Genomic DNA, 13,246 nt, shown 5'->3' with positions numbered 1-13,246 from the left:
TTCTCCTTATGCCCCGCAAGAATCCCTTCATTTAAGTTCTTTTGTCACCTGCGTGTATTAACAAAGGGATGAGAGACATTAATGGTCAGTGCTTTGAAAATGCAGCTATCTGTACCCATCCCATCCTCCTTGCCGCAAACACGATACAGTGCTTCGAGCAGAGAATTTAGGAAATTAGCCAGAAGCACAATAAAGGAGGAATAACATAAGATAACATAAGCTCGCTCTCTTCCTTTTCCTTGTTAGTATAAATTACCAACAACGATGCAAAAAAGCAAAGTAATCAAAGTGTCTTTGTCTATACCCATTTGTTCGGAAAAAAAGTCTCAAACTAGACCATAACACATTTAAAATTGAACAATGGCAGGAAAAATTAAAATCCAAAATTCATAATCCAAGTTATTGTTGCAGTTCACTTAAAAGGCTGAAGAGACATACTTTTCTGATATATTTCAGATGTGAAAATTGGACAATACCCTTACTTGAGTCTGAAATCTCACAGGAGTAATGCAAAGCCAAATCATTAGCCTTGGTTCAAATGCAGACTCATTTTAAAGCCTAAAGTGACTCTGGATGCAAGTCTTACTATCATGGCCTGTCTGTTCAAAAAACCTTCCTTTTCTGTTATTGTCCAAAGATATTAAAGTCATAATGTTGAAACAGAAACATCACAAAAAATTCTGCATCAGCAGAAGTCAGAGATTGAAACAGTTCAGCTTTCTTCCTAAATAACAGTCAATAAACAGCAGATAAATTCTACAATTTTTTTAATCCAATTTTGAATTTAAAAGCCATTAAACCCAACAGCTGGATTCTATTAGTCCTGGCATCCTCCAGCTGAATACTTTAAACACTATCAGTGTCCTGACTGCAAACTCCAACATGTGCAGCCAACTCTTGGGAGACAGCAGGCTAAAGAATCTTCCATACAAGCTGTTGGGTTAATTTACTCTAAGTATTCTGTATCAAAACATAAAACCAACCAAGATAACAGTATGCAGAAGCAAGAACTTCACAGAAATTCTGAAGTTTCCTGACTATTAATCTTTTCTTTTGTCTCCTGTATTACCTGTTGAAAGATACCTAGGGCAAAATAAGGGAATCAAACAAGAATATCTGAAGAGAGGCTAACGCAGCTTTAGTAGCGAGAAAGGAAAACCTGTACCTCTCCCAACTGGAATACGCACACTTCAGAAACAATAGCTCCTAATATAAACAATACAACATGAGGCACTCAATCCCTGCCAAGGAGCATGCTCTAATATCCTGTGGTTTCATGTGGGCTTCTGCACTCGCCGAGTTGTGAGGGTCAGTTACACAAACGTTACACTCAGGACACTTCTGAGAACAGAGTAACAGTTGTTTTGCTGCAGTAGTGTTGACAATGTTTTTTTTTTGTGTGTGTGTAAAACAAAACATTTTTTTGCTGTGAAAGATTGATTGTTCTGAAGCCCAGCTAATTATGCAAATGCATTTCCTGGTATGGAGCTGACAACGCAGACTTCTCTGTACAGCCAGGCACTCAAGCTGTACAGCCAGGCCACAATAAAGAGAAAAAAACAAACACAACAGATTAACTATAAAGTTGTACAGAACGACTGACTCACCCAGCTCTAAAGGTCTGGTCTGTAAGTTGTTTTATCAATAAACACTCATTCACAGATAGCAGATAGGTGCAGATAGTGGAGACAACATAGAAAGGATCACCCATCAATCCAGGATTTTAAAAACCTCTTCACGAAAACAAATTAGCAGTTTAGAATGTGATCACGTTTGAGATATCCAAAAATCAAAGCAACACTTATTCACAGAACATAAAGGAGGTCAGAATACTGCCTCCTGAGTTGATTCATCTCATAATATTTGATGGTATGCAGTTGCAAAGGCCATGAGTATCTAAATCCAGACTGCAACAAACCCTAAAGTAGACCCTCGCCACAGGCCTCAACAGACGTGTCTTCTCCCATCAGATGCCTTTGGTGGAACGCAGCAGCCACTCTCAAGAGCAACAAGTATTTCCCTAGTAACAGACCAATGTATTGATGACATATTTCTTTATCCACACCTGTCCCCAGATTCGGGAACATTGAACGTTCGTTATCAAGATGGACTACTCTGAACTCTGTATATTAATTTTCAATCGGTTTGCTGGCTGTTTGCCCTAAACTCCTCTCTCCCTTGCAGGCTGCTAGCATCACTCTTCCTGCATTTCACCTTGTTTCCCTTCTCAGGGCATTAAAACAAGTAAAGGTACAAGACAAAATGACAAATTATCCATTTCTTCTACTAACTCATATTCTAGGCTCTCTTAACAGTCTAAATGAATACAGAGTACAGGCTACCCTGCTACTCAAGATAATAGGTTCTTTTCCTTTAAAGGTTGCTACTTGAAGAAAAATCTGTTCATTGTCCATTCACTGGTTTTAACATTGGTATAAAATCATGCTGTGTTTCAAAACACAGCCTAATACTGACATACACTATTCCTCAAACACGCACACAAAATCCAGAGTACTATGTTAGCATATTTTGCAATAAACATTCAGACTATTCAGTTTTTACATTTTCTGATGAAACTTCTGCTAGAAGATGTACGATGTTTTGTTTTTTCCAGGAAGAGTTCAGCTCAAGGTAGCCACATCTGCTGCTTGCCCCCGCATCAGCCCAGTATGGTGCAGATTCAAAAGGGCCACAATTCCCGGGACACTTGCTAAGGGCTCGCTGGAGACGTACCAAGAATAAATAGCGAGCAGACAGTAAGCTCTCATCCCAGGAACAGGTAAGTTATGTATAACGGCCTAACTAAACCCTTAGCAGCCACTTTTATTGCTTGTGAGACTGCAGAAAAGAGAAACTATGTGATGAAGGATTAGAGCTCACCTCTTTCTTTTATCTCTGAGCAAGAAAAGTCACGGCCATCAACGGCAGTCCTCTGAGCACGTGATGGATGCCTCAACTTAAACCAGCTATTGCCCTGAGGAAACAATTAGGTCTTTCCATTGACTGCACTAAGATTTAGAAAAAATTCTTCAAAACCATAGAGCTTCGAATAGAGTTGAGCCCAGAAGTCTAATATTTAGATGCGAGTTCCTCCCTGCCCCGCAAAGCATGGCAAAACACTAGTCTAAACTCGCTTCAGCTCAGCTGGTTTCAGTGGGAAGGGAGGTTGCTACTTTGCTCTGTTTTCTGAAAGTAGTATTCCTCCCTCTGCTAATTATTTATGCCTTGGTTTTATATTTGCAACAATAGCTCAAGCACTGTGTTGGGCAAGAACTCTCCCTCCACCATCCTCTACAAAGACTGCAGGGTATGACAGAAAAAGGAACAAAAGTAATTCAGCTCTGCCCTTTTCTATAGCACACCCAGCAGGCAGGCTAGGTGTCTGCAGTAAACATGGAATGGCATTCTGTACCAGTAGCTTTCCTAGACATAGTCAGTAAACCCAGATTCATAACTTAAAATTAATGACTAGTATCCTAGACAGGGTCAGTAATCCACAAATAAGCCGCAAGCAGATTTTTTTAATTTAACCTGTAAAGCAAACCACAGTATATATGAAATGGGAGAGGGGGAATCTATATAAAGCTGTACAATGCAGAAATCATGGGGCAAACAGCTACTAGGCCCATGTAACAGATGTTGGTTACTTCTCAACATACTCAGGATAGCAAGTGACTTATTTGGCAGAGGAGAGACAGTTGCTGGAGGAGTTTAAGAGAATCATCTCAGGACAGACATGAAGTATTTAAAAAGAAAAAAAAAATCCAAAACAAAAACACAAGTGGCCTTTGGAAAACAGATTATTTCCAGTCCTGCTAAGACTCATTTCTCAAGCAGACGTCCAAACGGCAAGTAGCCAAGAAGCTGACCCACGTTACACTATTGTACTGTTCAGTACCGTATTATTCAGCCAATTCTACAGCTCAGGCACCAGTTTGTCCACCTGGCAGAGATCAGATAAGGGATTCCCACATACCTGAATGGGGCGAAAATAAAGATATGTTAATGTTGGCATTGATGCCAACAGCAAAGCCACTTAAAATAAATGAGTACCAGGGCTGTAGCTAAGTATCAGGCACCCATCTGTGTGGTGTCTGTGCTAAGGTCTAAACCAGTTTCCCCAGATTTTATTTGCAACAGTTCCTTTTCTGATATTTTCTGATATTCTGATATAGGCAAAAAACCCTAATCTCAACTTCAAGTAGGCATCTGCCATCTTCTACACAATCCAGTCAGTAGAGAGAATTATAATATAACCCCTTAAGGTAGCATTAATTGATTAGTTTTATCCAATATTATCTAGTTCTCATTTTCAATTAATCCTGTTAGGGTGGGCATATATACAGAGGGAGAGAATCAGAATCTGCATCTGCTACCAGAGGGAAGCGTTAGCATGCACAAGCACAGTCATGAGATTTATAAAGAGAGTCCGTCTGTGCTGAAGATTAGTAGAGTCGAGACATGGTGGAACACAGGACTAGGAATAATACCTTGCTACAGGGATGGAGGGGATCAGAAACATAATGAAACAAGAACAACAACTATATTTTTACTAGTATACAAATGCCAGAAGATCCAGCTAGAGCAAACCCCCAGGATTCCAACTCATGACATACCCAAATTCTGCTAATTTGAGAGGGAATTTTTTTCTTGGCCTGTCACTACAGAGATGAAGCTGACCAAGAAAGTTAGGACAATGCAGTTGTTCAATGCACTGCTGAGCTAAACTGTAGGCATTTATTTTAACTTTTATTACTGTTTTCCTTATTTGATCAGTGCTAGATTTGATGTTTATTGTATCTCATAAAAAGGCATTACAGTCTCCTGGTCACTCAATTTGATTATGCAAACCAGCACACATGTAATGACTCTAGGGACACAGTCAGGCATCTGTAGAATTGAGTCCAAGATAGAAGAGTTATATGTGCACAAAATACTAATTTCAGAAAGAGTATTTTTTACTTCCTCTACAGATAATACTGGCACTACTTACCACCAGTATAAGGTAAATTTGCATTCCCAAATAAAAGTGTGATTGTAAATTGCACTTACGCACCCATACCATTTTAACGTACGTAGCCTCGATACGTGTGAAAGATGCAGAATCAGTGGCTTTAGTACGAATAGCAGCCAAAGCACCACCTTTCCAGAGCCCTGGATGTCTAACCATACTGTTATTTTCACTTATGCCAGTTAGACTTAGACAATTTAGACATGACATCATGTGCTACCATTACTTATTCCATTTTGCTGTGTTGCTAACAGGCATTTGGGGCAAACTTTTTACTACAGTGCATCGTTACCTTAACAGTCAACAGAGATGCAGTAGGACATTATCATAGTCCCTAAAGAGTGCACTGCAAGTATTGCTCAAAGTATGATTCTATTCCTAAAACAGATTTAGGCTGTGTACCTCTCAAGGCAAATAGTTCTAATAATACTGTCTAGCAACTTCTGGAAACATTAAAACTGCACCATCTCTGTGTTAGCCGAGACAGTAAGCCCAACGCCTCTAGGACATGTCTTATTTTTTACTTTATCTATATCAACATATTCAGGACATCAGCTTGCAAACAAAGCTTTAAAACCAGTAGAAATATTTTCCTTTAAAATTTGATTAATGCAATATGTTCGCACACATGCTCATACAAAAACGATTATTCTCCAAACACTTCACTGGCAGCTAAATTAATTTACTTGCACAGACCTGGTGCCACACATTGTTTTGCGACTTATTTGAGAAACTTTTAATGGGCTTCCTTTCCAACCTTTGTGAGGCTTAGGCTAGCAGGACCTACACTGTATTCCATGTAATATAGATACGGAGTTAAAAGAGATCTTGCACTTGTGTATTTCTTCTTACACCTTTCTAGGCTCCTACCCGGGAACCTAACAATCTGATTCCCTTAACATTTTCTTCTCTATTTACCTGGAAGTCTTCAAAGATTACCCTATTTTCCATGTGATTGTTAATGCTAATCAAGAATGTTTTGTCTCTTGAGAATGAGAGAACTCTCTCCCACCTACCTGCCCAAAAGCATGATCTCCCTCCCCCACTTCTAAATGAGTAGCTGGGTCAGGTGTCCAACTTCTCATGCTCTTACTTTCTGCCAGGCACTATATATTACAACCCTTTACAGATGTAACTAGGTATACAAATTTTTGTATGAACCATGTATACAGTAAAATATATGTCTTAAAATATCACAAAACTGAAATAAAAAGTTGAGGCATAAAATGACGACCATTCCTGACTGAGTCAAAAGCTTTTCAGGAAGGTATTACAAATCAGAGCAGAGGAACAGAGAGCATAGACAAATTTATTGCACTTTTTTTTGGAACTTCCTACTAAGTGTTAAGAGTTATTCAGTGCTTTCAGGAAAATGTCATTGTGGATATTTACAACGACAGTTATAGAGCAGAATGCACGTCTACCAAGAAATAATTTGGGCCAAAGCTGCAGTGCTATAAAACATCACCCATATTATCTTGTGCCAGAAGACACACAGAAAAGAGACTAGCCTAGCAAGCAGCTGTTAAGCCAAAAATATCCTAGAGCTGTATTTATTCCAAAAATATTTGCTCTTGGACGTAGTCCTTTGGCTCCTCTGTCTCTAGAGAAGGGCAGAATTTTATACGAGTAGTCTGTATTTTTCCTGTTTAATCACCACTGCCCAAATATAAGTGAGATCTATAATAATATTAGAGAAAATACAAGTTAATGATTTATTAAAATATTTCAACATGTATTATTTTAACCTTAACAGGTTACTCCTAAAAATCCAATAGAAATCAGAAAGCTACCTAATTTGAAACAGGAAAAGTATTCTATTATCAAGAAATTCTATTTGCATTTTTGATTTAATGCCATTTCTATTCAGCAGTAACTAGTTTTAATAAAAACAACTGCAAACTGCAAATAAACATTTCTAGTATGAAAAAGAATATGTGTAGTTACCAGATTAGGAAGGACAAAAAGACTAAATCTTGAAGGAACTCTAGGCTTATACTACTGAAACCACTGAAATCTGAGAAAATGAGCAAGCATGTGCGCTTATATGTATATATACGTACACACACACACACACACACACACACACACCCATATGTGCATGCATAACAACTCTTAAAAATAATTCTTAGAAATATTTTATCCAGCTCAGATTCAGGACAACTTTTCTTAGCATTAATTCTCGACAGGTTTGAGTATTACTAGGGACACCAACAGGCTAATTTTTCTTCCAGAAGACAGGAAATTTGTAGCAGTTTTGAAAACCTGGATGAAGAAACCCTGCTATGCCTAATTTGGGGGGGGAGAGCAGGTGACAGACGCCAACAACACTGGGCAAATTCCAGGCCTGAGGAATCTCCCATATTCATGTGTACCCACTTCTAGTTTTTTAGTCTCCCACTATGTCATTTTAACCATGGGCCACATGCTATCCTGTGAAGCCGCTTTCAAAGCTATCACGTTCACTGTCAGTTTAAAGATCAGGGTGGAATGGACAATGAACTTTGTTCTACGCTACCACTCTCCACATTATTAACTCTCCACATGGAAGTTTTTGTGATTGTGCTTGTAAATCAAAGACTAGTATTTTGGATCCATTCTAGTGACCTGTACCAGGAATTTACAGCCTGGTAAAACAGACTGAATTTTCCTAAAGCCAAATATATTTACTCAGTGCTCACTTTGATCATAGGAGGGCTCTTATGTGACTTCACTCAGGAAAAAAGCTTGTTGTTGGAGGTAAATAACTTGAAGCAAAAATCTAACTCAAACTATAATTTGTAGGACTAATAGCTGCCACCAGGCTGAAATAGAGACTGTATCTATAGCATATTCAAAGGCTTAAATGATGCTGACCGGCATACATCTACTAACAATCTAGCTTGCTTCAGTACCGATAACATTGAAACTGGCAGCAGAGATTTCAGCACCAACTATACAACTTGAACCCTGAATATGCCCTTGTATTAGCAGCCTACACAAATTGCATTGCTGCAACTTCACTGGTCTTGTTTGCCAAAGTTTCCTAGATTAAGCCCACCCCAGCTACGATATGATGCTACAACTACATTCCTGAATGCACTTGCTGCCACCCTACAAAAGGGTTTAGACTTTAGAATTAACCTAATCATGTGAAAGATATAAACTATTTTTTTGCATTAACTTTTTTCCCCACAATCAATTTACCCTGTAAAACACAAGGACAAAAGGTACGGCAGCGTAGCAACTGACGTCCAGAAGAAAACACACTTGACAGCTCCATCTCACAACGTAGCCATTCTGAAGTCTAAACTTTTTATACTTAAATTTTATTTATAGTTTTATATGCATCTGCTTGAAAAGAAACTAGTTCTTCAGTTTCAGGCATTCAATAGTGTTGTCTCAGACATCATTAAAATAATACTTACAAATAAAAAAAAATGCATTTCAGAAAGTAGTTTGCTTGCTCCAGCAATGTAGAAGAAACACCTTTTAGATAGCTTTACAAAAGGGTCTGGGGTGAAGAAAGGCGGCTACTTGCAAGTGTTAGTAATCTGACTGCCATATTCAAAACAGCAAGTTCTTCACAGTAAAAGAAGCAACTCAGTGATAATCTAGTACTTCAGAAAGATCTTAGCAAAAGAGCTAACTTACCTGCTTTGAGTGAAACACTCTCATCCCATCATTTTCTCAGTGTCTTAGATATCTCTTCAATACACAAATCCAGCAGGTATTTATAGATCACTCCGATTCATTATGCAAATAGTATGTAGCCTGCTGAATTTAATTGAGAGGGAGGAAATACCTGCAGAAACAAAGATATGGGAATAAAGAAGTTTTCCATGAGCAGTGAATTTACATGCAGCAAGAAATTTTAACCATCAAAACTTGCTTAGTATTTTAGAAGTATAGCTCCTAAACCAAATCTGTGTAATTTAGCCACCTCTAAAGACAGCTCAAGCAGCTTTCTAGAGAAAGTATTGTAGGAAGAAATACACGAGGAGAAGGAAAGGTATAGTATACTCACCAGGCGCGTGTTAACGACAGGAAACAGCAATGCTAAGAGGGCCCCATTTAACATATGCATCTGCAACCTTAGAAGAGAGATGAGATATTATTTTCACAGATTAGAAATGAAATGCAAAGTTTTTATGTAGTATGTTATATGTACATGTTATGTATAGTTATGTAGTATTTTATGTAGTGTATCTTTCATAAAAGGTAGCAGGAAATTTGAGAAAATTCTGCTGGCTTTAATTTGAATAAAGCCACTGTTCACTGCAATAACCAGGATAAGAACTCTCTTTAAATAAACATTTTAATAATTTCCTGAAGTAGGACTGCTTTCTATAATGAGCTTTGGATTCCTAGAAGGTTTTGACTGCCTGTTCATATTAATCCTGTTCATATTAATCCTGTTCATGGTCCAGGCTGCTAAATGGTTGAAATTTTGCTGTTCATTTTGCTTTCAGAGCTTAAAATAGACATTTGAGAAAGTTTTTACTTTCATCCAACTCCATAAATGTACATGACATCAAACTAAAGCTTTGGGAATTTGGAAGAAGTCTGATTTTTGAGTCACTTAAATAAAAGAATTATATTTGTAAAGATGCAACAGAGAATCCCAAGCAAAGAACAGGGAAAGAAAGTAGTATTTAAATTACAGTGCTGTATTTTATTTTATACAGCTTTCAGTCATCTCTCCCTGAACCACTGTTGCATCAGGACCTACAGAAGTAAGGTCAGTACTGTTTAAGTCTACTTTATATAAGAGACAAAGTAAAGCATAAATTTCATTCTACAACCACTGCCTGTCATAAACTCTATTAAAAATTACAAAGTTTATAAGTAACTTGGGGCGGGGGAGGAAGGTATTACAATTCCAAAACAGTTCTTCAAATGTCATTTATATGTCAGGACGTCAGAAAACAGAAAGGCTCATTCTGAAAAAGAACAAATACTGCAGCCTCTGCCCTGCAACCAGTCCTTTGCAAATGCATAGTAAATCCAGGATTTCCTAGACACCAGACTTACTTTGCACGCTCTCTGAGATGAAGAGGCACTAGTACTGTATCTCTGCATTCAGCCTACTCCCTGCCCAAATAAGGAGCAGCAGGAAAAAGTTGTAGTGAGACAGTAGCACCTCCAAAACAATTCATGAGGCATGCCCCCAGCATCATATTTTCCAGTCACTGCCTAGACTAAGAGAAGAAAGAGCCGAGTGAACTGTCACGGTGGCAACTACAGCCATTCCTGATTATCATTCTGTCTGGGAAGTCCCATGACCCTCCTCACAATATACTAGCTGTACCCCTATCATGCAACGCACATGAGAGAGGGCCTTTGAGAGCAAGAACTCTATAGGTAAGAACCTATAAAAAGTATGGGCTGTTTACTGGACTCTACTGCACTAGTCCATTAGACCACTTCCTAAAGTTAGTAACAATAAAAGATTGCACACATTTGAGAAATACCCAAATCAGTAGGAATCTGCTTTAACTATTTAACTTATCTCCACATTTTAAAAAATAGACCCATACTGTACATATGGCCTTCCATGAAGATCAGCTACTAATTTTTAGTGAAGATAATCAGAAAGTACGAGGCACATGACATACATTTAACAAGCCCATAGGTTATTCTGTAGAAGGACACCTGTGCTCTCATCAACTACTGCGCGAATAGGTGTTGCCTGTGAGACCAAAACCACCACCAGTACAAAAGAAACAAGGGTCAGTGGACTCAGCACCCACAGCTGAAGCCATGACCCTTTTCAAGGTCTCATCATTCAGTCCAGCCAGTATGTCTTTCTAACTAAGGGCTGGATGCGTATCTTACTATTTTATGACTTAAGCCACAATCAACTTCTAAGCACACCATGCAAGTAGACAGAAATGCAGCAAGGATGGGGCATTACCTGAAAAGAATCATTGCAACCCGACATGGAGGACAGTCAAGAAGAAAAATCTGAAACATTAGGCAAAAAAAAAAGAAAGAAATTAATGATACGATCTTATTTAAACTCTATTTTGTGTATCTTTCTTCCTCAGTTCTGTATGTGACAGATCACTTCTACTAGAAGAACTGTTTTACAGCAGAGCTGGAAAAGACTAAAAATCATGAACAAATTAAAAGATCTCACATTACCTACATATACAAGGATTTAAGCAGTATGAGCAGCATCTAGGATTCAGCTTCTGCCAGTTCCTAAGAAGCAAATCAAGTTCTAGTCCATTTGAAATTCTCTCATTATTAAATATATATATACTTATATATAGATCTCTCTCTCTCTCTCCCTCTCTCAGGGCTTTTGTAAAGCAGATTACTGTATTACCAATCATTTCACTATTGTAGCCTCTATAGCCTTACTTTGGGAAGTGCTAAGAGGCTTTTATAGACAACCATCTTACATTAGATCTTCAAGACTGGGTCCGGCACTGCTGAAGCAAAGGAGAGTATTGTCATCATAAATGCTTAGTATTCAGCACAGCAGGGACCTTACCATGACCAGAGGATATCTCAGTATCCGTTCTATAGATAACCTTAGCAGTCATCTTTAAATACATTTGTTGCCTTATTTCCATAGAGTATTTTTGAAGTACTGTTTAAATTTCACCAGTAATTAGCTATCTATTTCCTAAAACAAAAAGTAGCCTAATGCAATTTGAGCAGTATATATTTGTTTCTCTTCGCAGGCCAAACTCCTACCATAAATACGACCTGGTTTAAATCCTTATGTAATAAAATATTGTTGATTAGCAACAATCTCCCATCTAACTTTCACAGCAACTTAAAACACTTCATATCAGCAAGTTTTACTCTGGATAAAAAGAAAAAACTGTGCAAGTGTTCAGTGTTAACCCCCTACCCCCCCTTTTTTTTTAAAAAAATATTGTCCACTATGGGGGGTTGGGGGGGGCAGAAGAATTCCTTCCTAGTTTGGTCTGCTCTCTGAGAGAAAGTATTTCAGTAAAAAATGGATCATGCTTTTTTCTGTTGTTTCTAAAATAAGTGCACAATAGATTATTTCACTGCCAAGCTACTAGTCAACTCATTAAATCACTCCAAGTGAGAATATTTGAAGAACATGTCCACTTTGGGGACAAGTTGGATAAACTGAACAAACCTATTTCTTTGAAGTGCTACAGGGCCTACCTGGCCAGGTAACTGATGGATGTTCAAATTAATTACTAGCAGGCAATGTACTTGCTATAGCAACAATCGAAAGGTTGAAGGCTGCACCATTCTATTCAGCCCTTGTGCCTGAAAGGGCCTGTTATTACCATATGAATAGATGCGCACATTTCAAATATTTTATTTCCAGTGCAGGTTCCTAATATACAGCCATTTATTTCTCTAATCAAATTACTTGTATGTTTTAATTCAAGTCCGTCAGTCTCAATAACAGTTTAGAATGTACACATACACTCACAGGAAAAAAAATCTTTTTCCTTAGTCATACAGAACTCTAATAGAGGCACAGCAAGAAAAAGGCATCAATTAATTTAAAGAACCTCAAGACATTTGCTTAGTGAATGCTCCTAAAAGCCAATCAGAGTTTCTTTCAAGTCTTGTATTTAAAAAGCAAGCCATTTCTACTCATCAAGGAAGGTTAAAGAGTAAGTGAACACAATGGATGCATGATGACAATCTGCTAGTGGATGCTTTCTTTGCTAAGGAAAAAACAAAAAACCCACAAAATCTTATGTGAGGTCTATGTATCACCTTACACACTAAGGCCCATATGGCTTCTGGGAAAAGTGTCCAACACTTACTAATTACATTTCATCATTCCGTCATTTGATATTTTTGCAACAGACTCTGTCTACTAACTAAATTAAAGTTTCATCAACTGTGGACTATATCCCTTCTGTCGTGGACCATAAAATTTTCCCTTCTGTGGTCTCTTATAATACCTGTTTTTTCCCATGCTATTTGTATATATTCAAAGTATATATTCAAAAAGTCCAACTTTTTAAACATTCCATGATATATGTTAACAGAAGGAGAGACGGCATTTAGAGTCCCACTAGTTCATTTGAACCTTTAAATTCAGGTATCTTATGATTTCCTTACATTCATTTGAAGTACTGTTCATACTTAAATGAAGAAAATTCTATTCCTCCAGTACAGATTTCATTTTTTTCTTTTTATTTCCTACATCTTAAAAAAAAACAAAAACAAACTGAAATGTTTTTCTCTGTGTACACAGAGAAATGTGTCTTAATCACACCAGTCATTCACTTTTCTGACACA

At 37.8% G+C, this 13,246-nt stretch overlaps 1 long non-coding RNA gene across 1 annotated transcript; it reads left to right on the top strand.

Moving 5' to 3' along the window:
• The first annotated feature begins 2,628 nt into the window (after window positions 1-2,628).
• On the top strand, window positions 2,629-11,335 carry LOC135326499 (uncharacterized). The gene is made up of 3 exons (XR_010386878.1): window positions 2,629-2,779; window positions 9,679-9,731; window positions 11,041-11,335. It is a non-coding gene; the product is annotated as an uncharacterized LOC135326499 (long non-coding RNA).
• The last annotated feature ends 1,911 nt before the right edge of the window (window positions 11,336-13,246 follow it).

This window comes from Dromaius novaehollandiae, unplaced genomic scaffold (assembly GCF_036370855.1).
Source record: "Dromaius novaehollandiae isolate bDroNov1 unplaced genomic scaffold, bDroNov1.hap1 HAP1_SCAFFOLD_108, whole genome shotgun sequence".
NCBI classification, from domain to species: Eukaryota; Metazoa; Chordata; class Aves; order Casuariiformes; family Dromaiidae; genus Dromaius; species Dromaius novaehollandiae.
Note: the sequence above shows the minus strand (reverse complement) of the source record. Positions and strands in the feature narration are given on the sequence as shown.